Genomic DNA, 22,083 nt, shown 5'->3' on the forward strand with positions numbered 1-22,083 from the left:
GTCTAGGAACCAGCTTGGAGAGAGGGAGAACTGGAGACAGGCCTGAATGAACAAGTGAGAAACATCGTGCTGATGTTTTCTTCTCCAACCTCCCATGTAGTGACCTACCTCGAAGTCCTAGACTGACGTGTAGCACAGCCTTAGAAGGAGTTGGAGCAAGAAGATGGAGTAAGAGCTCCATCCTTACAAGGAACCAGTAAAATAGCTGTGTCCTAGTCTTGGCTTGCAGTGCTGTGCAGGGGAATGGGGGACACAACTTTTGTTTCTCCTCCCTCCCCACAAAAGCCGTTTGCTCCACCAGAAATATGTCCCTGCGGGTTGTGTGCCTCAGGAACATATTCCTGGCAGAGAAATGGGGTTTTTTGAGCAGGGGAGAGAAGAGAAAATCGCATCCTCATGCCCCTCTGCTCACACAGTACTGCAAGCCAAGCCTCTCACTCAGCTAGTTTACTGGTGCCTTGTGAGGATGGAACTCCTGCTCCACCCTTGTAAGCCTGCGCTGCATGCCAGCCACAGTTTTTTGCTTGGTAGCCCTTCCTCCCATGAGAGACTACTGCCTGTGAGTATGCTGTGTTGAGCAAAAGATACTACACGTATGCCTTTAAGCTCTTGTTCTTATTACTATTTCCTATCCCCCAGAGTAGAGCCTTAGCATTGAAAGCAGTTCTGGAGCTCTCGCAATCTAACAATCTAACAGGTAGTTGCCAGGCCAATTTTTTATTAAGTGTCTGGATTTTTTGCACCCCTGGTTTAGGCATAGCCAGTTAGGCTGTCTAGACATGGTAAAAGGTCATTGTGGCCCTAGCAAAGGAAGATAATTTTGTTTGGGGGTGGGGAATGGCAAAGGTGATGAGTGGGAGCAGGGAAGGGATTACATGACAGGGATGTTATAAAAAAAAATTATGAGTCCTTTGCTAGTCCACTTCATAGTTTATTTGGCATAGTTTACCCTAGTGTTCTGGTGTTTGCTGTGATATACACACACAATATGTTTGTGTTTAACACAGTATGGTGATGTGCACCCCCACATACATGCCTGGTGGGGAGTTATAGTTAGATGCAGTTCCCTGGCACATGTTCACTGTGTTGTTTTAGAGGTATGTGTCTTCTGTGCTCACTCTACCTATTTAGCATAGCATATTCAGATGGGATAGTGTATGAAGCATATTTTACTGCAACACAGTAATAAAACAGAAGTAATATTACATGACCAGAGAAGTCTAAACTGAGCAATATGGGTCAAGCCCCCCCATATCATCAAACACCCCTGGTGTGCTATATCATATATTACCTGCTCTTGACTTTTGTATTTATTTAGAAGTCTTTCTTCATGCTTTCCTGTTCCAAAGTTCTGGAAGCAGCTAACAAGAGAGAACAAACTCATGGATACAACCCTAAAATGAGCAATTGCAAGTTTGTAGTAGCAGTTTAAAACAATTAGCAGAAATAAAATGCTGAGCAGCAGCCCCAGCCAGCCATTGTTAAAAGAAGCTTGATGAAAACTTTGTTGAAATAAATATGTTCTCACTGCTCACTGCAAGGCAAATAGAAATACAGTAGAGTCAGGTCGGTGGATCTCCTTGGAAGCTAATTCTGAAACCTTGGTGCCACAACAGAAAAGACCTTGTCTCTCATGCTCACACACCCTACTTCTGATGACAAAAAGACACAAAGCAAGAGCTCTGAAGCTGATCTCAAGGCTCAAGCAAGTTCATATTAGAGGCAGCAGGTTGCAATAGACCAGGGCTGCTCAGCCTTGGCCCTCCTGCAGATGTTGGTCTATAACTCCCGTTATCCCTGGCTATTGGCCACTGTCACTGGGGATTATGGGAGTTGTAGTCCAAAAACAGCTGGACAGGGCTATGTTGAGCAGGTCTGCAATAGTCCCTGGAACAAGAAAGATCAGCCCCTGCCTCCTGGCCTCTCTGCCATCTTCTCCCCCACGCCATGTCTTTGCTGCAGAAGAATGGTAAGGACATGGTGAAAAACTAAAACATTATTGGCATGCTGGAGCAATTTCTAAGAATAATATTACACCCTCCACACACATGCGGACACTTCTACACATACACTTGCACATGTACATTCCCTTGAATCAAGATGGAACATTTTTAATACACATACCTACTACAGCCCTCTCATACATTCATACATCAACAACACATCTGTCTTTCTTAATTTGCCTGTTTTTCAATCACTCGTCATACCAGTCAAAGTTTTCCATGGGAAACTGAGTCCCAGAATTTGCCCCATGATTTAGGGGTAAACTGAACCCTGTTGTTAAGGTATACTGTGTGGAGGGATGCAGAGAAAAAGAGTATTATTATTTTACCTTGTTCTTTTTAATAAGGGCATGCTTTTAAAAGAATCTCTAAGTTCCTTTATTTGAAGATCTTCCCAGTTATCTCAGCTTCAGGAGGGGAGGGGGAGGAACATCTGGCACCAGTGTTCCCTCTAACAGGGATTCCCAGATGTTATTGATGACAACTCCCATAATTCCCAGCCAAAGGCCATTGTAGCTGGGGTATGCTGGGAGTTGTAGTGAACAACACCTGGGAATCCCTGTTAGGGGGGACATTGTCTGGCACTCCTCCTTCTCTCTCTCCTCATTATTGGCTGGCTGGCTGGCACCAGCCAGCTAGTCAAGAGGAGAGAGGGATACTGCTTGACACTCCTCCCTCTTTCTCTCCTGGAAGACATGTCTCACTTGAATATGAGATGTGTCCTCCAGTGGGGGAAGAGTGAGCTGTTGCTCAGCCAGCAGGCCCCCTCTCCCTCAGGGGCCTGCAGACGTTTGTCCTACCTTGTTTAATTATAGCTATGCCCCTGGCTGATAGCCTGGCTGGAGGGTGTGGCAAATGATTTAACATCCCATCCTCTACCAGCAAGGAGTACTTACGAACTCAGCTAAAGTTCTTAATATTGGTATTGGCCAGCTTCCCCCCACTTCCAAAATCTCACAAACTTGCTCTTAACAATGGGGGAAATCTTCAAGTAGTAATGCCATTATGCCATGAACTACTGTATTTTAAATACACCTTAGAAACACAAGTGTAGTTGCTGGCTGGTGCCTCATCTATTAGACTTCACGTTTTGGAAGTGGAATTAGATATCCCCACAACTGAAAAACAAAAATAACTCCTCCATCCACCCCAAACTAAGTGGACTGAACTATTCCCATAATTTAATAAAAATAAACTAGTAATAAACTACTAGCCCCTCCATGCCACACACTTTTGCTGTGAGGTGTAAAAAAGCCAGGCTAGGGAGTTGGAGAGATTATAATTAACCCTGCCTACAGGCAGTAATGGGCTGGATGAGGGATAACAAATTGAAGCTGAATCCAAGCAAGCCGGAGGTGCTTATTGTGGGGGCTCAGAATCTGAGGTGTGAGTTAGATCTTCCTGTGCTGGATGGGGTTACACTCCCCCAGAAGGAGCAGGTGCGCAGCTTGAGAGTACTCCTGGACCCAGACCTCACCCTGGTATCTCAGGTGGAGGCCATGGCCAGGAGTGCTTTCTGTCAGCTTCGGCTGATTTGACAGCTGCGCCCATTCCTTGAAGAGGATGACCTCAAAACAGTGGTGCATCAGCTGGTAACCTCCCGGCCTGACTACTGCAATGTGCTCTACGTGGGGCTGCCTTTGTACGTAGTCCGGAAACTTCAGTTAGTTCAGAATGCGGCAGCCAGATTGGTCTCTGGGGTAACCCAGAGAGACCATATGATGCCTGTTTTGAAACAGTTACACTGGTTGCCGATATGTTTCCGGGCAAAATACAAAGTGCTGGTTATTACCTTTAAAGCCCTGAACAGCTTGGGTCTGAGATATCTTAGGGAGCGCCTTCTTTTACATGATCCCCACCGCACGTTAAGGTCATCTGAGGAGGTTCGTCTCCAGTTACCATCGGTTTTTTTGGTAGCGTCTCAGAGGTGGGCCTTCTCTGTAGCTGCTCCCAGGCTGTGGAATGCACTCCCAGCAGATATTCGTAATCTTAATTCCTTACTGACATTCAAGAGAGCCCTTAAAACCTATCTGTTTGGCCTGGCCTTTCAGGGTTTTTAATTAGTTTTAATTGTTTTAATGTTAACCTGGTTTTCAGAGTTTTAATTGTTCTCATAGTTTAATTTTTTTTTCAGATGTGTATTTATATTTCTGTTTTAATTGTTATTGGTTTTAATGGTTTCTGTTTTTAATTGTAAACCGCCCTGAGCCATTTCGGAAGGGCGTTATAAAAATCGAACAAATAATTATGCAGTCAGCTCTGGCTCCTATTACTTCTGACAGGCTCAACAACAACAAATATTTATATATTGCTTTTCAACAAAAATTTCCAAACTTTCTATACATGGAGAAATAATAAATAAATAAAATGGATCCCTGTCCCCAAAGGCTCACAATCTAAAATGAAACGTAAGATAGACACCAGCAAGAGTCACTGGAGGTACTGTTCATCAATTGAAGATAAAGTGGGCTCTCGTTCATGAATGCTTTTGCCACAGTAAATCTATTAGACCTTGAGGAGCCAAATATAAATATAAATAAATAAATTCAATTTACTTACTTATTGTATTTGCTGCAACCCAGATACCTCTCTGGAAAAATCTTGCTTCGTGTCTTATTGACTAGCAACTGCCTCTCATATGTTGTATTGGGCAACAGGAGAGCAGGCAAGGTTCAAGCAGGCTTCTCAATAACAACATACCATACCTGTGCTGGTTCTATTAGTATTTCGGTGGCCAATTGGGCTCTTGTAGTTTCCTTGCTGCTTTGGCTGATGGGTGGAGTTTTATTCCATAGATGTTATTGAGATGTTATGCAGCAACAAACTCAGCCCTGTTGATACAGAATATCAGCCACTTATGACAATGTGTCTCTCCATTTTCTAATAACACAAATGCAGCGGATACCAGATAGCTCATTGACTTTGGATAGGCTTGTGCTGATGCCTCCAATTTTCTATCAGTATTCTGAAAATATTCAGATTCATGTATTTCAAGAATAAATTCTTAACATACTTGTTAATTCTGATGTAAATGTAGATATTTTTCAAAACGTTTATATGCATATCTACCTCTATGCCCAAACAGGGGTGGGGGGGAAATTACATTGAGACAGAATGCAGTGAGAAGAAAGTCAGGGTTTCCTGCAAATGACATTCTGTCCCTGGGTCTCTTGGAGTCTTAAAAAGGCCCTGGATATGTATGTGTGAGGTGGTGTTGGGTAGGGATGTGCATGGAACCGGGCTGGCGCTCCTTTAGCGAGGCTGCAAGGAGGAATGCTGCCGCCCTGCGCTCATGCTTTTTGGGAGGGCGCCGGGGGGTGGGGTGGCAGGGCAGGTAGGAGGCACCCTCCCTGCCCCTTAAAGTAACCCCCTGCCCTCCTGGGAGTGCATAGAACTGGTTCCATGCACATCCCTAGTGTTGTGGGGGGGGGGCTGTGTAGAAACAAATCTATTTGTCAGGCTATGCTCTTTTGTTTTCTTTAACTTATCACTTGCTTGTACTGTCTGCTGACACCCTCTAGATGGTGTTGGGGGACCCTAACGTGATGAGTTTTCATTTTGCTGCGACTCAGGGTTTACATCAACCTAGCAGTTCTCTCTGACAATGTGTTGGCATATACTGTGTAGGTGTTGTTTGAATTTGTATAGATTTAAACACAAAAATGAGGGTGCTGATTATAAGCCAAGAAGAAAATGCATACTATCCTTACTGGAACAATGTACTCACTGCTTGCATATTTTGGTGTTCAGAATTGGAAAATCATCCTATTGTTTGTTTGTTCTGTATAGAAGGGGAAATCGTCTTGGATCCCAAAATTTGTGACTTGAACTTGTGCGCTTACCATGGAGTTGGGCTGTTTTGGTTAGACTCAGATTTTCTTCATATGTACATTCTAGTCCTAGACTCTTAAGCAGCTGTCACTTGTCATAGCTGAAGTTTTTCTTTTAAAGGCTGACCTTTGTGTGGGAGTGGAGTGCCACCTCTGCAGAACGATGGATCTTAAAATCACTGAAATGAGCAATTTTGTAGTTTTCCTTCTGTTTCTAGAATTATACCCCCACTTTTTTTGTCTGATTCAGTTTTGTTAAAATGTAAGATTTTCCCCTTTAGAAAACATTATATATCTCTCACACACATATGTAAAGTGCCAAAGGCTCCCAGAGACCTGGAGGTGGCCCTCAATTAGAAGGGCAACTTCTTTGCCTATTGTCCTTCTCAGTTTAGGTGTATTGTGGATTAGTTCCCCTTGGAAGTGGAGAAGAAAAGACTTGTTTGTTTTTGCCAAAGCAAACAAGTTCTTAGAAGAACTAATCTGCCTACTTTCATGATAATCAGTTGATAATACCATCTTCATAAGTTAGCCTACTTCTGCCTCAAATGTTCATGTGTCTGCCATCTTGAATTGGGGTGGATGACATAATCACAAACTACGCTGTTGAAGTTTCCCTATATGTTCCTACAGCTGTTCCAAATTTGGTTCCAGTAGGTTAGGCGGTTCACAAATTAGCCCGCTTGTGGCTCAGGTGTTCATGCACCCACCATCTTGAACTAGGGTGGATGATATAATCACAGACTATGCTGCTAAGGTGTCCATATATGTCCCTATAACTGTACCAAATTTGTTTCTAATTGGTCCCGGCATTGCAAAGTTGATAGGGGCACACAGATATGCATGTGTGTGCACACACACAGAGCAGGGTGATCTCATAAGCTAAAGTAGGCTAAAAAGGGAGGAATTGTGCATCTTTTTAAATTTGGTCACTTCTGTCTGAGATGAGTAGGGGAACAATTTGGAGAGGAAGAGTAAGATACACAAGTAGTAATTGTATTAGTGAGAGCCTGGACCACCATTTTTGTTGTTGTTACCAGAGGCAAGTAGGCCAGATCCTACTGAAGTTAGAGCATAAAACAGGGGACCCTATAGCCTTATTCAGGTGTTGACTGTTAGGTACAGTGAACATGGGGAGGAGGCAACAGGATTCCATTTACTCTGAATGAATCTTTGTGAGGTTGAAAGTATTTTAAGAAAAGGTTTAGATAGAAGATGCCATTGCCATTGAGGAAGAGGCACTTCAAAATGCGTTGGACACCTTATGGAGTATTTTAATAAAACTGTTTTCTCAGCACCTTGGAATTTTCCTTTCATTTTTGGCTCTTTGACACTTTTCTCCCCTCACCCCCCCCCCCCGCAATTCTCTTGCTGCCCCCTCACTTTACTCAGGGAACATAACACCTGAACTGGTCTTAGAGTATGCTAATAGATTTGACAGAGCCTGGTCACACACTGTCAAGTAGCACACACTGAGATTAGTCCTGATTAACGAAGCATGTTTCAAGCAGCTGTAGGGACACAATGAGAGTCTGCGCACTGCTCAGTTGTGTACTGAATTCTAATTGCAATTGTGCAAATATTTTGGAGGGCTTCCCTGCACTCTGGAAGTGCTCTGTAATAGCGGACACACTTAAAGGATGTTTTTCCACTATTATAGAGTGCTTCTATTATAGGAAGGCTTCTGAAATATTTGTGCTCTAGCATTCTTGTGCAGTTGCAATTGAGATTCAGAACACAACAGAACAGCGTGGGGGCTCTCATTGTGACTTAATGAGTGCTTGAATTACACATACTTCATTATTTGGAATCTTAGCCACTTTCTCTAACTTGACTAGACCATGTCCCATAAGAGTATGCCTAAGAGTCCCATACCATGGTGGGGGGTTAGTATACATGCTTAATATCAGACAGTATTGTTTGTCTGTGTTCCTCCCTTTACCAGCTATGCTGGTGCCTTTCCCCAATAATTAACTTGGGGAAGGAGGCCACTTTGTCTAAGGGTCCACAAAATAATAAAGATGGACTGTTTCCTTACCATGTGTAAAGCAGGAGTCCCTATGGTCAACACTTGGAGTGGGAATAAGATATTTAAAGACTGAGGCTTCCTTTGACCAATCATAGCTTGCTTCATCCTTGCCATGTGAGCACGTTTGGCTTTAAGTGTTGTTTCTTTAATCATATGGTTTCAGGGCCCGATGTGGTCTGAGACAACTGGTGTGGGAAAGCAGGATGATGGCGAGGTTCCAGAGCAGCAGATAATGTTTGAAGGGCCAAAGACACAGAACATGGCCAAGGACAGTCTGGAGGTCAAGTTTTGGCATGGGCAAACAGGAATCCAAAGGCTAGAGGCATATAGCATGGTCAGTGGCATAGCTAGGATGCTGGCAACCCTTGTTCAGCCTGCCGCCTCCGGCCCCTGCCATGCCCCCTGCATCTGATGTTAGATGCAGGGGGCATGGCCTCATTAGCAAATGAGGCTGTGCACCCTGTTTGGAAGTAAAATTCAGCCAGTGCCACGTTTGCAGTGTGGCTAGGATGGCCTCTCCCTGCCTGTAAAGGCAGGGAGAGGCATTCCCGGCCATGCTGGGAGCCCAGCGCTGGCTGAAATGGAGCTGCAGCTCCATTTTTGAGAGCTTTCAGCCCCTGGGATGTGGCAGCCCTGGTTCTTTGAACCCCTTTGTGCAGTGGTGGCTCCGCCCCTGAGCATGGGCAAGGAAGGGCTGGAGGTCAGATTCTGCAGCAAGAGAGTGAGGCTAGGCAAGATAGTCTAGACTGGCATCATCTCTTTTTTAGATTAAAAACTCAGACTGGGGAGCCAAGCCTGGGGAAGTTCATATAGAAGGCTAGTAGATACTCTCTTGGCTCTATAAGCCACCTGGTTTCTCCTGGGCTAGTTGGCTGTGATTTCACTTCAGGCTACTCTTGGGTGAGGGCATTGGTACTGTCTAGCAGCAAGACTCGGCTCAGCCAGTTTTCTCTGCAAGCTGTTTTGGTGTTTCAGAGCAATAGGTGCCTGAATGCTGCCAGAGTTGCTGGTTCGAGATTCACGGTGCATTTCATATGATCTCTTAAGGCAATTCCCAATAGTAAATAGTCTTCTTTGCAAAATCTCTGTGCTGGCTGTACAGAATATTTTATAACAAATGAAGTGTTTTTCTCCTCTAGCAGGGCAGAATGTCATCTGATTATATTTATAGTCCACTGGTATATAGAACAGAGTGGTGTTTGAGATACTCAGCAGTGCCTGGAGTACATCTAGGTTAAAATTAATGCAGAGTTTATGCAAACTACTATGAGTTGAGCAAGATGACTATTTCCTGCAACCCTGAGAATTAAACAGCAGGTGTTGCTTTCCTTGCCACCAGATTCCGTAGTGGCATTTATTCCGTGCTTGTCTGGTGTGTGGATTCATTGTGCCACTCCAGTGATTCCACTCCTCTCTTCCCTTAGTCTCGCCCTCTAGCTATTGATCATCTTTCTTATTGTGACACAGTGCCTTCAGTAATTCAAATTAGTATCCTTTTCAAGGTATGGATAAAAAGTCATATACCACTGACAAGGTACAGGCCAGGTCCTTTAGGTTTAGAATGGCACACAAATATTATTATTAATCTGTGCTACTTAGTTGAATTAATGTTCAGTAGAAACAACCATATATTCTCAAACACTTATACTGGTTTGTGTGTGTGGACATTTTGGGTGGTTCTAGTTACAGGCATAATACCACTAGGTATAGAGCAGCAGTGGCTTTTTCAGGGTTAAGCATGCCTTGGTTGCAACCAGCTCACACTGCTGTAATGTGCTCTGCATGGGGCACAGTATGAAATGCAACAGCTATATTGCTGGTGGAGCCCATGCTTCTAATTGTATAATGCCAATACTTAGCCAACTTCATTGCCTTTCAGTTTATTTCCAGCAATTCAAAGTGCTGGTTTTGATCTTTAAAGCTCTGAACAGTTGGGACCTGGATATCTAAGAGAGTGTTTCTGCATATGCAAACCTGCATACACACTTTGGTAGTCAGAGAACTAGGGTGGCTTGATTTAAATCAAGGTGATTTAAATGATGATTCAACGATTTAAATAATCGTGATTAAGTGCTTTAAATCAAGTTTCCCACCATGTCAATATATGTTTTTACAATAATGCAAATAAATAATTAGTTATTTAAGTTAACTAAAATTAACTGCTGTTAACATATTCATAGAAGATAATTGGAAGTTATGATTAATATCCATGATGATATCTTTGACCTAGGTTCTTTATGAATTATTTTTTAAAACATCAATTTAAATTTTAAAAATCCGATTTAAAATTTAAAAATCCATTTTAAAAATAATAATTGATTTTTATCAACCCTTTGCATATTTGACTGAAATTAAACTACTTTTGAGTGCAGGGACATAAAGAGCCTCCTTAGTTCTCAAAGTTATGCTCCCTCCCTTTGGCAACTTGCATTTGATTTTTGCTTTCCCTCTGCTATCTGCCAGGCTTAATGAGATCCTATAATTCAGATCCAGCTCACTAAACAGTTCCTTGTATTTAATCCAATTTGCAGTTGCACTACATATCAAGAGTTAGATTCCCATAGTCATTTCTGCAATCACTTTCAACAGATTCAGCAGTTTCAAAAATTGTTCAAAACCCTTTTCCTCTCCTTTTCTTTGAATCTCTGTTAGCACTGTTTTTCTGGTTTGGAGAGATTCTGGGTGATGAGTCATCTATCTTAGAATTCCTTTCATCAGGGCTACTTTGGCCAGGGCCTTTGTTCTGAAAACAATTCACGTTCAAATGGCCTGGCTTCCTACACAGCCAACACACATTGCTCTTTTGTTTGGTCTGAAACGCTGTAACCTTACTCTTTTGGTCAGAGAGCTCACTAGAGGCTGCATCTCTCATATCAAAATCCTGAAGTCTTGAAATCACAATGTCCAAATCAATTTGTTCTATTGATTCCAAAACACAACATATCACTTGAAATCTCTCTGGTAGACTGTTCAAAATAAATCCAATAATTACTTGATGTGGGATTTTTACATTTTCCCTTTCACACCTTCTTGAAATGTCCAGAATTTGATTAACATGCTCAGTTAAATTCTGTCTTTCTTTCAGCCTCATATTGCACCGTCTCACAATCAGATCAATGCTAGTATTAGTTGTCTTCCTAGCATGTAGACGTTTAAAAATCTAATAAGCTTTCTTTGTGTTCCTGGACTTTCTCAAATGAACAGTAATTTTATTTATTTATTTATTGTTATTTATTTTATTTATATACTGCCCTTCTAAAAATGGCTCAGGGTGGTTTACATAAAAATAAAAACAATTAAAATCAATTAACAATTAAAATCAAAACTAAATCAATTAAACAATTAAAATCATTTAAACATTAAAATCCTTAACACAAAAAACATTTAAAACCAACATTAAAAATTTAAAACCATAAATCTAATTAAAAGCCTTGGTGGATAAATGTGTCTTCAGTGCCTTTTTAAAAGTTGTCAGAGATGGAAAGACTCTTATGTCAATTGGGAGCACATTCCAAAGTCCAGGGGCAGCAATGGAGAAGTCCTGTTCCTGAGTAGTCACCAAACGAGTTGGTGGCAACCACAGATGAACCTCTCCAGATGATCTTAACAAGTGGTCGGGCTCATGATGAAGAAGACGTTCTCTTAAATATTCAGGGCCTAAGCTGTTAGGATGTTATAGGTAATAACCACACCTTGTATTTTGCCCAGAAACGTATCGGCGGCCAGTGCAGTTTTTTCAACACAGGAATAAAATGTCTCTCTGAGATGACCCAGAGACCAACTTGGCTGCCACATTCTGGACCAACTGTAGTTTCCAGACTATGTACAAATGCAGCCCCACATGGAGTGCATTGCAGTAATCCAGCCTAGAGTTTACCAGCATCTGTACCACCATTTTGAGGTCATTCATCTCAAGAAACGTATGCAGCTGTATCAGCCGAAGCTGATAAAAAGCACCTCTGGCCCACACCTCAACCTGGGACACCAGGGAGAGATTTGGATCCAGAAACACTGTGTACCTGTTCCTTCCGGGGGAGCGTGACCCCATCCAGAACTGGCAGATCAAAATTGTCTCCTTAGTTCCAACCTCGCACAATAAGTACCTCTGTCTTATCTGGATTCATCCTCAGCTTGTTATCCCTCATCCAGCCCATTACTGCCTCCAGGGAGGCATTTAGGGAGGTTATGTCATCTCCTGATGATGTTGACATGGAGAAATAGATTTGGGTGTCATCAGCATATTGATAACACCCTGCACCAAATCTCCTGATGACCTCTCCCAGCAGTTTCTTGTAGATGTTAAACAACATTGGAGACAAAATGGAGCCCTGAGGGACACCATAGGAAAGTTCAGATTTGGAAGAACAACAGTCTCCAAGGGACACCATCTGGAATCTGCCCATGAGGTAGGAGTGGAACCACTGCAAAGCAGTGCCTCCCACTCCCAACACTCTCAGATGTTCCAGAAGGATACTATGGTTAATAGTATCAAAAGCTGCCAAAAGATTGAAAAGGATCAACAGAGTCACACTTCTTCTGTCAATTCCCATTTGGAGATCATCCATCAGGCTGACCAAGGCAGTCTCCACCCCATAGCCTGCCCGGAAGCCAGTTTGAAATCGGTCTAGATAATCAGTTTCTTCTAAGACTGCCTGGAGCTAGGAGGCCACCACCCTCTCAATCACCTTGCCCAGCCATGGAAAGGTAGAGATAGGCCTCTGTAGTTGCTTAACTTTGAGGGATCCAAGGCAGGCTCCTTCTGAAGTGGTCTAATGATTGCCTTCTTAAGACAAGGAGGCACCCTGCCCTCCCTCAGAGAAGCATTTATGATCTCTACTAGGCCCTCTACAACAGCCTCACTGCCAGATAGTATAAGCCATGTCAGGCAAGGGTCAAGAGAACAAGTGGTAGGCTGCACCATTCCAAGCAACTTGTCCACATCCTCAGGAGTCACAAACTGGGTTTGATCCAGAGTCATCACATAAGAGGAGCTGCTGAACACCTTGGCATCAGACTCTGTAACAATTGTGGAGTCTGAATCTAAGTCAGTTGAGTCACTTGCGTGCAAGCAGATGGATCCTTAGACTTTTCTGTGTTTGGCATCCCATGCTGCTTGTTCTCCAGCTGTTTAAGGTCTGTCTTTCTCTAGGACACTTTCCAGTCCCTGAGCCGTGAGAAAGTAATCCATGCTGAATGACCACATTTCAAAATTAAATCCATCCAGCCTTGGGATTGCTTCCTGATCTTGTGCTGTGGTCTCCATGGCAAAAAGTTCCCTACCATTTATCTGTAACTCCTTTCCAATAAAGCAGGCTTTCCAGTTGGTTACTGTGCCCTTTTGTCTGCTTTCTCTGGGTTCACTAGGCTCACTGGGTCATAACCCTGATAGAGAGCTCAGGAGGGGAGATTTCTTTATCTGCCCCAGCTACAATGGAAGTGCACAGGTTAGGGAGCACTGCTAATTAATATTGTCTGGGACATGAAGTTAAATTTCTAAATAAAGTAGTTTATTTAGAAAATTCATCAGAACATAAGACCAGCCCTGCTGGATCAGGCCCAAGGCCCATCCAGTCCAGCATCCATTTTCACACAGTGGCCCACCAGGTGCCCCTGAGAAGCACACAGGCAAGTGGTGAGGGCATGCCCTCTCTCCTGCTATTGCTCCCCTGCAACTGGTATTTAGAGGCATCTTGCCTCTGAGGCTGGAGGTGTCCTACAGGCACCAGACTAGTAGCCATTGATAGACCTGTCCTCCGTGAATTTGTCTAAGCCCCTTTTAAAGCCATTCAAGTTAGTGGCCATCACCACATCCTGTGGTAGAGAATTTCACAGATTAATTACATGCTGTGTGAAAAAGTACTTCCTTATGTAGGTCCTAAATTTCCAAGCCTTCAGTTTCATGGGATGAAACTGTTCTGAGAGAGGCAGAAAATTTCTCACTGTCCACTCTCTACTCCATGCATAATTTTATATATCACTATTATGTCTCCCCATAGTCACCTCTTTTCCAAACCAAAAAGCCCCAGATGCTGTAGCCTTGCCTCACCTCGTAAGGAAGGTGATCCAGGCCTCTGATCTTCTTGGTTGCCCTCTTCTGCACTTTTTCCAGTGCTGCAATGTCCTTTGTAAGACATGCTGACCAAACTACACACAGTACTAGGGTTGCACGTTTTGTATTTCTTCTTTTTCAATTTGTACCAAATCTGAATCAACCCCATTTTGTATTTTGTCCGAAATTAAGCCTTCTGAATCACCCCAGCTTTGTTTTGCATCCGAATTAATCCGAATCCGAATCCAAATTAACTCAGATTTTAAAAATGGTCACATGGTCAAAAGAGTGGGTGGGGGTTATAGTGCCCAATGAGTGGAAGCTACCACAAAAATTTCAAAGGAATTGGGCAAACTGCTGATTTTTGGTGAATTTTTGAAGTCTGCACATCTTTCAGATTTCCCCCATAGGGTATGATGGAGGTTTCAGGAAAAGTATAGCTTCATGCAGTTGGGGGGGTGGGGGAGGGGAGGCCCATAGTGGAATGTGGTTGGTGGTAGTGCCCAGTAAGTACAAGGAAGCTACCACCATTTTTTCAGAGGAATTTGGCAAAGGGCTGATTTTCTACCAGAGAATCTAAACTCAACACCTCAGAAACAACAAATTCCAGTACCCCAATGGGTTAGCAATCCAGGGGGGTGGTTGGCACCCTCTGTGCATTACACCACCACTCGCTTCGGGCCATCCCAGTGCCCCCCAGGGGGAGTTATGGGGCTGCTGAAACTCCGTTATTCCCTATGGGGAAAAAATCTTAAAGACGCGTAAACCTCAAAAATTCCTAAGAAACCAGCCCTTTGCCCTATTTGGAATCTGGGTGCACCACCCTTGGGGCACTGCCACCCAACCCACTGTTTTGCCCCTGAAGCCCCACATTAACAAGTTGAAAGAGTGAAGAGAATGATGAACAACAACGACACTTAATTTTTTGGCACAGTTATTTGAGAATTTTGCAGTGGGTGTGAGCCTGCCCCTGTGGCACTAGCACAGCAGCACAACCCATTTGTGGATTCAACAATCTTTCAATAAAAATACTCCCTCCCCATGGAACAGTGACCACAGGTCATTTGAGATAGCAAGATAGACCAATGAACTGCCTTGGTACTATGGAACAGCTTCAAATGTTCATTTAACTGAACTGGAGTGAGCCGTAGCCCCCAAAAATCAGCTTACTGTTCAGAATTGTTGAGATTTATCATCTCTGCATTTAAGAAAGTGCAAAACCATGGATCATGGTTACAAGAAAGAGAGAAGCAACTAAGATTCCTGGGGATGTCAATAGATTGTCAGGGGTAGTCCCCAGTCCCCTCCTTTTGTCTCCTGTAGTCCCGTGTGGATGACTTGTCCCTGCAATGGCAAAAGTTGTGAACCACTGGCTTAGACATCATGTCCCACCAATTACATTGTGGCCTAAATTAAATTAGACTGCTCAACTTGGGCAACAAAACTTAGACACCACTATAATTCATAAAAATCAGAAGAAAAACAAAATAGCTCTTCAAACGACCCCTGAACAAGTCAAGAGATTCTTTCTAAACCTTTGGAAAGAAAAACCTGTGTAATTTCAGAACGTTCCTAACCAGCTTCTCAAAAAGCTTCTCCCCACAATTTATACCATGGCTTTTAGCAAGAGCTTTAGAATTGCATTGAGCTCCCAAAGATATTTGGATATTTCTGTCTCAAAATGCTGTCTTCCAAATCCCTTTGCAAGGTCAGTTTGCATTTCAATCACACTGAATACAACACATACTTAAGTAAACCATTCATGCTAAACAGTTTTTTGCATATCTTATCTTCTGCTAATCACTCAGTGCCTCAACTTGAGTGGAGAGAGTCAGAGAAGTCAATTTCAATTGCAATGCTTTTCCGAAGAACAAAGCATTCTGTCCGAAACACAGTCATTTCGATTTGGAAACAAAAATCTCTGTTTTTAAATTCTTGATTTTGTTTTGGTTACAAAACCTCTGAAATTGCCATTTTCGGGCACAAAACATTTTGTACCCGAATCGAAATGCACAAGCCTACACAGTACTCCTAAGATGGATGCACCATAGATTTGTATAAGGGCATTATAATATTAGTGTTTTTATTTTCAAACCCTTCCTAATGATCTCTAGCATGGAATTTGCCTTTTTCACAACTGCCATGCACTGAGCTGACACTTTCAACACATTGTTCACCACAACCCCAAGATCTCTCTCCTGGTCAGTCAACTTACATTGAACCGTATTTGCCATTTTGTCACCCACTCCCACAGTTTGGAGAAATCCTTTTGGAGCTCCTCACAATCTGTTGCGATATCATTAGGAGCTGCAACTCAACAACAAATATTTCACATTTGCAATTGCAGCATTGCCTAGATTGTCGTTAAAACTGCTATTTTTATTTTATTTTCCACTTTTATGAGCTCTGACAGACAAGTCATCATAATACTAAAAGCTGTCCTTAAAACTTTTTACACTAGAATTCATTTTCCTGACACCTATTGTCATTTTTATTCATGGACTGAAATAAGAGTTTTCCTTCTTTTTAAAAACTCACTTTGTAAGGTTTGAGTGTATAAATCCAAGCTGTATTGGTATTATACAGTTGGAGTGAATAATACAAAACTCACTCCTCTGCCTTGGCCCAGCCCCACCACAAACCACAATCTTATTATCATGTCTGTGTCTTTGCACATGTGACTTTAGTCTGCTTAGAAACAGAAACTAAACATTGAGAAATTTCTGGAAGAAATAGCTAGTTGGTGCTGAGCACAATAGAGCCATTTTCACGAGATTAAATGGAAAGAAATGCCTGAGTTTGATTGAGAAGTAACTCAGTGTTTTGTGAGAGAGCCATTAATTCATTTTAAAGAGACTTTATGTGTAGGTGTAGTGTGTTTGTGATGGGATTCAATTTTAAGCATGTTATTTTTTAAATGAGAAATTTAGCATTTTAATTACATATGATCTATCTATCTATCTATCTATCTATCTATCTATCTATCTATCTATCACAAAGCAAGCCCACAGAAATTGTGCATTCAGATTTCAGTAGATCCTTTGGGAGCAAACATTGCAGGCCAATGAAATACCCCTGGCTTCCAAATGGACCATAAAGTTGTTTGTCCTTTTGGCATTATATTTGGTATTCAGAAGTATATGACATTATCTCTCTATGTAGATGTGTCATTTATGTCTAATAACTATGCATCCAAGCGTTTGTTTTAACTTGGCTATTTGTTTTTAACTGCTATTCACTGCTGTTAGTCCTGATAGTTAGATGAGACCCCATCTATCCTATACAGGGTTTTTGCTTCTTAGAGCTTCATAGGGTTCATTCCCCAAATACCTCCCTCTTCTTTTAGAAATGTATGCCCCGAGAGTGTATCTGTGCTTGGTGAACCAATGAGCCAGGGAGTCATGGCACCTAGAAATTTAGCTATGGCACCTAGACTAGGATATTTAGAGGCAGAATTATTTAATACAATCTTTGTTTGTCCCAGGCAGCCTTGCTTGTGCTCTGGGTATGTTACTTGTAAAGGGGGTAAAAAGAAGCCCATTTCCCCTCCCACTTAATCTGTCACTAAGTCTGGTTATTTTGTCAAGTGTTCCATTGTCTGGCTCCTAAATTTTGGGGTGGTTTGTAGATCCAAAGAAAATTTGTCAAGGCCTGGGTTAAATTTGCATGTTTATGATAATATTGAAGACACTACTCCAGTTTAAAAAAAAAAATCCCACTGACCTATACTTAGTCATGTCACTGTATACAGGTGCATTTAACCCCATCAGCTGTGTACCTCCTCATGTGGTGGGTACCATGTAGAGAGAAAGGACAATATTTCACGTTTATAAATCGACCTTAAGATTTATGGCTTAGACAAAATCACAGTGATCAGATAGCAGGAAATCATTCGTTGGATATATAATAAGGCATAGTTCACAGAATGAGCCAATGGCTCTCATTGGAAGCCCAATATGATCTGTTCACATTCAGCAGTGTCTTGGTATGTGTATCTGTTTGCTTGTGTGTAGTTGAGAAATGAAAATCTAAGATTGGTATTGTTCCAGCACATTTTAGTTAAGGTCTTGTCCTCTGCTATCTCATATTCTCTGCCACAGTGTGACATTTTTCAGCTATCAAACATTTTCAGCTACATTCATGGAACATTAACTTAAACTCTCATTCTGGGACTATCTATTGATGGGTTATGTAGCAAATAAAAGCTTCCTTTAATGTTTTTCACACAGTTTTTCTTTTCTTGCTGTATCTTTTGGATCCAGAAGGAGAATAAAGCATTTTAAATGGGGGAAGAAGTGATTCAGTCTTGGCTGTAGTGGGACTGCTGAATGCCGTTTAACTTAATAATTTTAATAAATTACAGCTCTTGTGATAAAGGGACACTGGCAATTTAGCAGCTAATATGTGGGGCTGAAAGCATCAGATGATCTATTCATTAACTGCAGATTAGATGTGTAGATTTTAATCAAATGTTTATTAGAATATACTCCTGCAAAAGTACTTTGGTTCTGATGACGATGTAAATGATGGTATCATTTGATTCAAGCAACTGATTATTCTTCTGCTTGGTTCAGTTTGAACTTAGTTCCATCAGGACTTAGTCCCAGAAACTGTTTCCAGTACTGGAAACCAGTCATGTAATATCTGGCTTAATAATGAGGAGGAGGAGAGTGCCTTTGATTATGCAGAATAGTGGAAAAAATGTTATCAGGGAGGTGTATTCAAATCCCTACTCAGCCATGAAACTCACTGGGTGTCTGCCAGTCATTCACTATTCTCAGCCTAACTTATCTTGGAGAGTTGTTTTGAGGATAAAATGTTGCCCCTAGCACATTGGAGGAAGACAAATGTGTTTAATAGAAATCATGTTCAGATTGCCTTTTTCTTGGCAGGGAAGCTGTTTTTGAACTTGAATCAGGTGAGTGATCAACACACATAAGCGGGCTGGGGGTGGCCTTGTTGTTGTTGTTGTTTAACTTTTATACCGCCCTTCCAAAAGGCTCAGGGCGGTTTACGTTAAAACACCATTAAAATCAATTAATAATTAAAATAAAATTGTTGCAGCAGGCCCTGTCTCCAAACTATGTGTGTTCCTTTCCATGTCTGAAACAAGCCTATGTACTTAAACACCTCTCCATGTAATTGAGAATCCTGTGCCCATGTGCATACAGGTGTCCATGCAGAGCTTGTTTCAGATGTAGAAACAAATGCATGTGGGTAGGAGCAAAGCCTGCCACTGCAGTGTGCCCTATATGCACTGATCATCCAAGCAATTCATGTCTAGAAAGTATAATCAGTATATATCACACCCCCATTTGGTTTTAGGAAGCAGGGCGGCAGTTTGGGTCTCCTTCCTGCCATGTCTGAGCATCTTTAATTTAATGTTGGGGAGATGTTTCCTGCTTTAGAACAGTGGTTCCCAATGGGGGCCTCCAGATGTTGCTGAACTACAACTCTTATTAGCCCCAGCTACAATTTATTGTATCCGGGGATTATGGGAGTTATAGTTCATCAACATCTGGAGACCCCCAGGTTGTGAAGCACTACTTTAGAATTTTCTGTTTACTCACAGAAACTATTACTTTCATTTGTATCCTCAAAATGTCACTTGTGCTCCCTCTGAAAGAGCAGGTTCACAGTTGCGGGGAGGGCAGGGTGGTTTTCATGGATCCAGTATTGCTCCTAGATGTTCTGGTATTACTCCTGGATATTGCAGCCATGGCCAGGAGTGCCCTTGCGTACCTTCTGCCTGGTGCACCCCTTCCTGAAGAGGGAAGATCTGGTAGGAATTCCAGTGTTCCTCTATTCCTCCCCCCCATCTGTGCACAGAATGAGTTTTGTTCTGGGCAGCAGTATCAAGGCAGTGTGTGCACGCATGCATTCAGAATGGGCCCTCCGTGATTCAACCTAAAATTAACTGAGTGGTCATAAAAGAAACCTGTGTGTTCACACAGCTGCACATGCCTTAGAGAGAACACTGAGGAGCTCCCTATGCCTTATTCCTATGTAATATACTCTACATGGAGTCCTTGAAGAGTATCTGGAAACTTCAGCTAGTACAAAATGAGGCCACTGGATTTCTTACTGGAATTGCAGTACGGGAACATATTACTTCAAACTTTAAAGAGCTGCACTGGTTGCTTATGTGTTTCCGGGCTCAATTCAAAGTGCTGGTGATGATCTTTAAAGCCCTTAACATTCTTTCTTTGTATATTGTATTTTAATTTTTGTTAGCCACCTTAGGATTTTATATGAAACAGTGGGCTATCTGTCTATCTGTCTACTTCCACCATTTTTTTGTGGTGGAGAAGCAGCAGCCAGGGTTTGGCAATGCTCCTTGGCAGTGTAATGTATAGTTCTGGTTTCAGCCTTCAAGCTTCTCCTGTTGTACTGATTCTGCTCATTTTGCTTAAGGACTAAGCAGGTATTGATTTAAATATTATGCCTTCCTGTACCAAAGCTTGAATAAATATATGCACTAAAGCATCTTCTACAACAGAACCCAAACAAAGAAACTTGCTTGGCAGGTTTTGCTGCAAGCCTGAAATAGGAGATGGACTGATCCCAGATCCTGGACTGAATTTTGCCAGGATATTAATTTGAGTGGAAACTATGCAAAATATATAGCTTTAACTTCAGATCTGACAAAACTTGGCAAGGTTAACTTTTTAAAAAGTTACTTGAATAACAAAGTCACTTGCAAAATAAAGTCCTTCAAGACTAACAAATATATCGTGGCATAAACTTTCATAGACCAGAGCCTACATGGTGTCAGACACATGCAGTATTACCATATTTACCTGAATAGAAGGTGACTCCAAATGTAATATGATGCCTTAAAATATAGAGGTTAAATACAGGTTATATTTACCCAAAAGAAAGAGGACTCTGAATTCAAGGCGACACACCCTATATATTTAACAGGAAAGAACTTGTGGGGGGGTGAAGAACCTCATCTTGGACATAAATACTGTATCCTGTCTTGAATTCTGTCTGTACTGTTTTGTATTATTAGTGTTCCAGTGGGTTGCTGCTCAGCTTCTTGATCCATGCAGTGTCTAGACAAACAAGCTTCTCCACTGTCGTGTGTGTGTATTCTAAGATACATATTCTAAAATACATATTCTCAGATTGCATCCTTAGGAGCAAATTATGTGCAACATTGTTGCAGAAAACAGCAGGATTTATTATCCCAGATTGGAATGGCATTCTTAAGGGTTTCCAGTAAGCCCTGTGCTCTCCAGCATCTGTTCAGGGCTTACTAGATGTAAGAGCAAGCTGGATTTCGGCCAGATAATTCCTAAACTTAATGTTGGAGTCAGATCTTTGTGTCATATTACACTGGTGCAAGTCGTCCTTGAATGAGCCTTGTTATCAGTCAGACCCAATTTACACTTTGTATTTTAATACTTTGTCAAAGCAGTACAGACCACATGCAATTCAATGGATTGCAATTCCACTTAAGTTACACATTGGAACTATTATTTTATGAGAAAATAAGAAAAACCCCTCTGGATCAGGCCCAAAGCCTATCCAGTCCTGCATTCTGGCTCAAGCAGTGGCCAACCAGATGTAACCAGGTGCATCTGGGAAGCCTGTGTGAGTGGGGGAAAGAGGGCACTCACCCCCTCACATTGTTCAGGGTTTTAGAGGCATGTCACCTCTGATTTTAATGGAAATATACAGTTACCAAGGCTCGTAGTTGTTGATAACCTTGTCCTCCGTGAATTGGTCTAATCCTCTTTTAAAACCCTCTAAATTGGTGGCCAACACCACATCCAGTGGCACCAAATTCTGTAGTTTAATTACACATGGTATAAAGACGTACTTCCTTTTGTCTGTCTTAAATCTCCCAGCATTTAGCTTCAACAAATGACTCCAGATCCCAATATTATATGAGAGGGAGGAAAAACCTTTCTCTATCCACTTTGTCCACACTGAGCATAATTGTATATAGCCCTGTCATGTCCCTTATCCACCTTCTCTCTAAACTAAAAAGGCCCAAACATTGTAGTCTTTCCTTATAGGGGAGTCGCTCCATTCTCCTGGTCATTTTAGTTGCCCTTATACTAATTTGAAAGTATATTAACAGCTAAATCCTATGCATGTTTATTCAGGGGAAAAGAGAAGAGAATCCACAAATACCTCCAGAATGGACTTTATTGATGGCCC

At 41.9% G+C, this 22,083-nt stretch overlaps 1 protein-coding gene across 24 annotated transcripts in view; it reads left to right on the top strand.

The window, feature by feature from the left end:
- Positions 1-22,083, top strand: part of FARS2 (phenylalanyl-tRNA synthetase 2, mitochondrial) — a 393,182-nt gene that overhangs the window by 26,466 nt on the left and 344,633 nt on the right. For 6 of the 24 annotated variants that reach the window (XM_053247741.1, XM_053247733.1, XM_053247736.1 and 3 more), the window contains one exon: positions 18,804-18,829. The exons of the other annotated variants lie outside the window; for them this stretch is intronic. The gene's annotated coding sequence lies outside the window, so the exon portion shown is untranslated. The remainder of the gene's footprint in view (positions 1-18,803; positions 18,830-22,083) is intronic. 24 annotated transcript variants of the gene reach the window in all.

The sequence above is a fragment of the Hemicordylus capensis genome, chromosome 4 (genome assembly GCF_027244095.1).
Source record: "Hemicordylus capensis ecotype Gifberg chromosome 4, rHemCap1.1.pri, whole genome shotgun sequence".
In the NCBI taxonomy this organism is placed as follows: Eukaryota; Metazoa; Chordata; class Lepidosauria; order Squamata; family Cordylidae; genus Hemicordylus; species Hemicordylus capensis.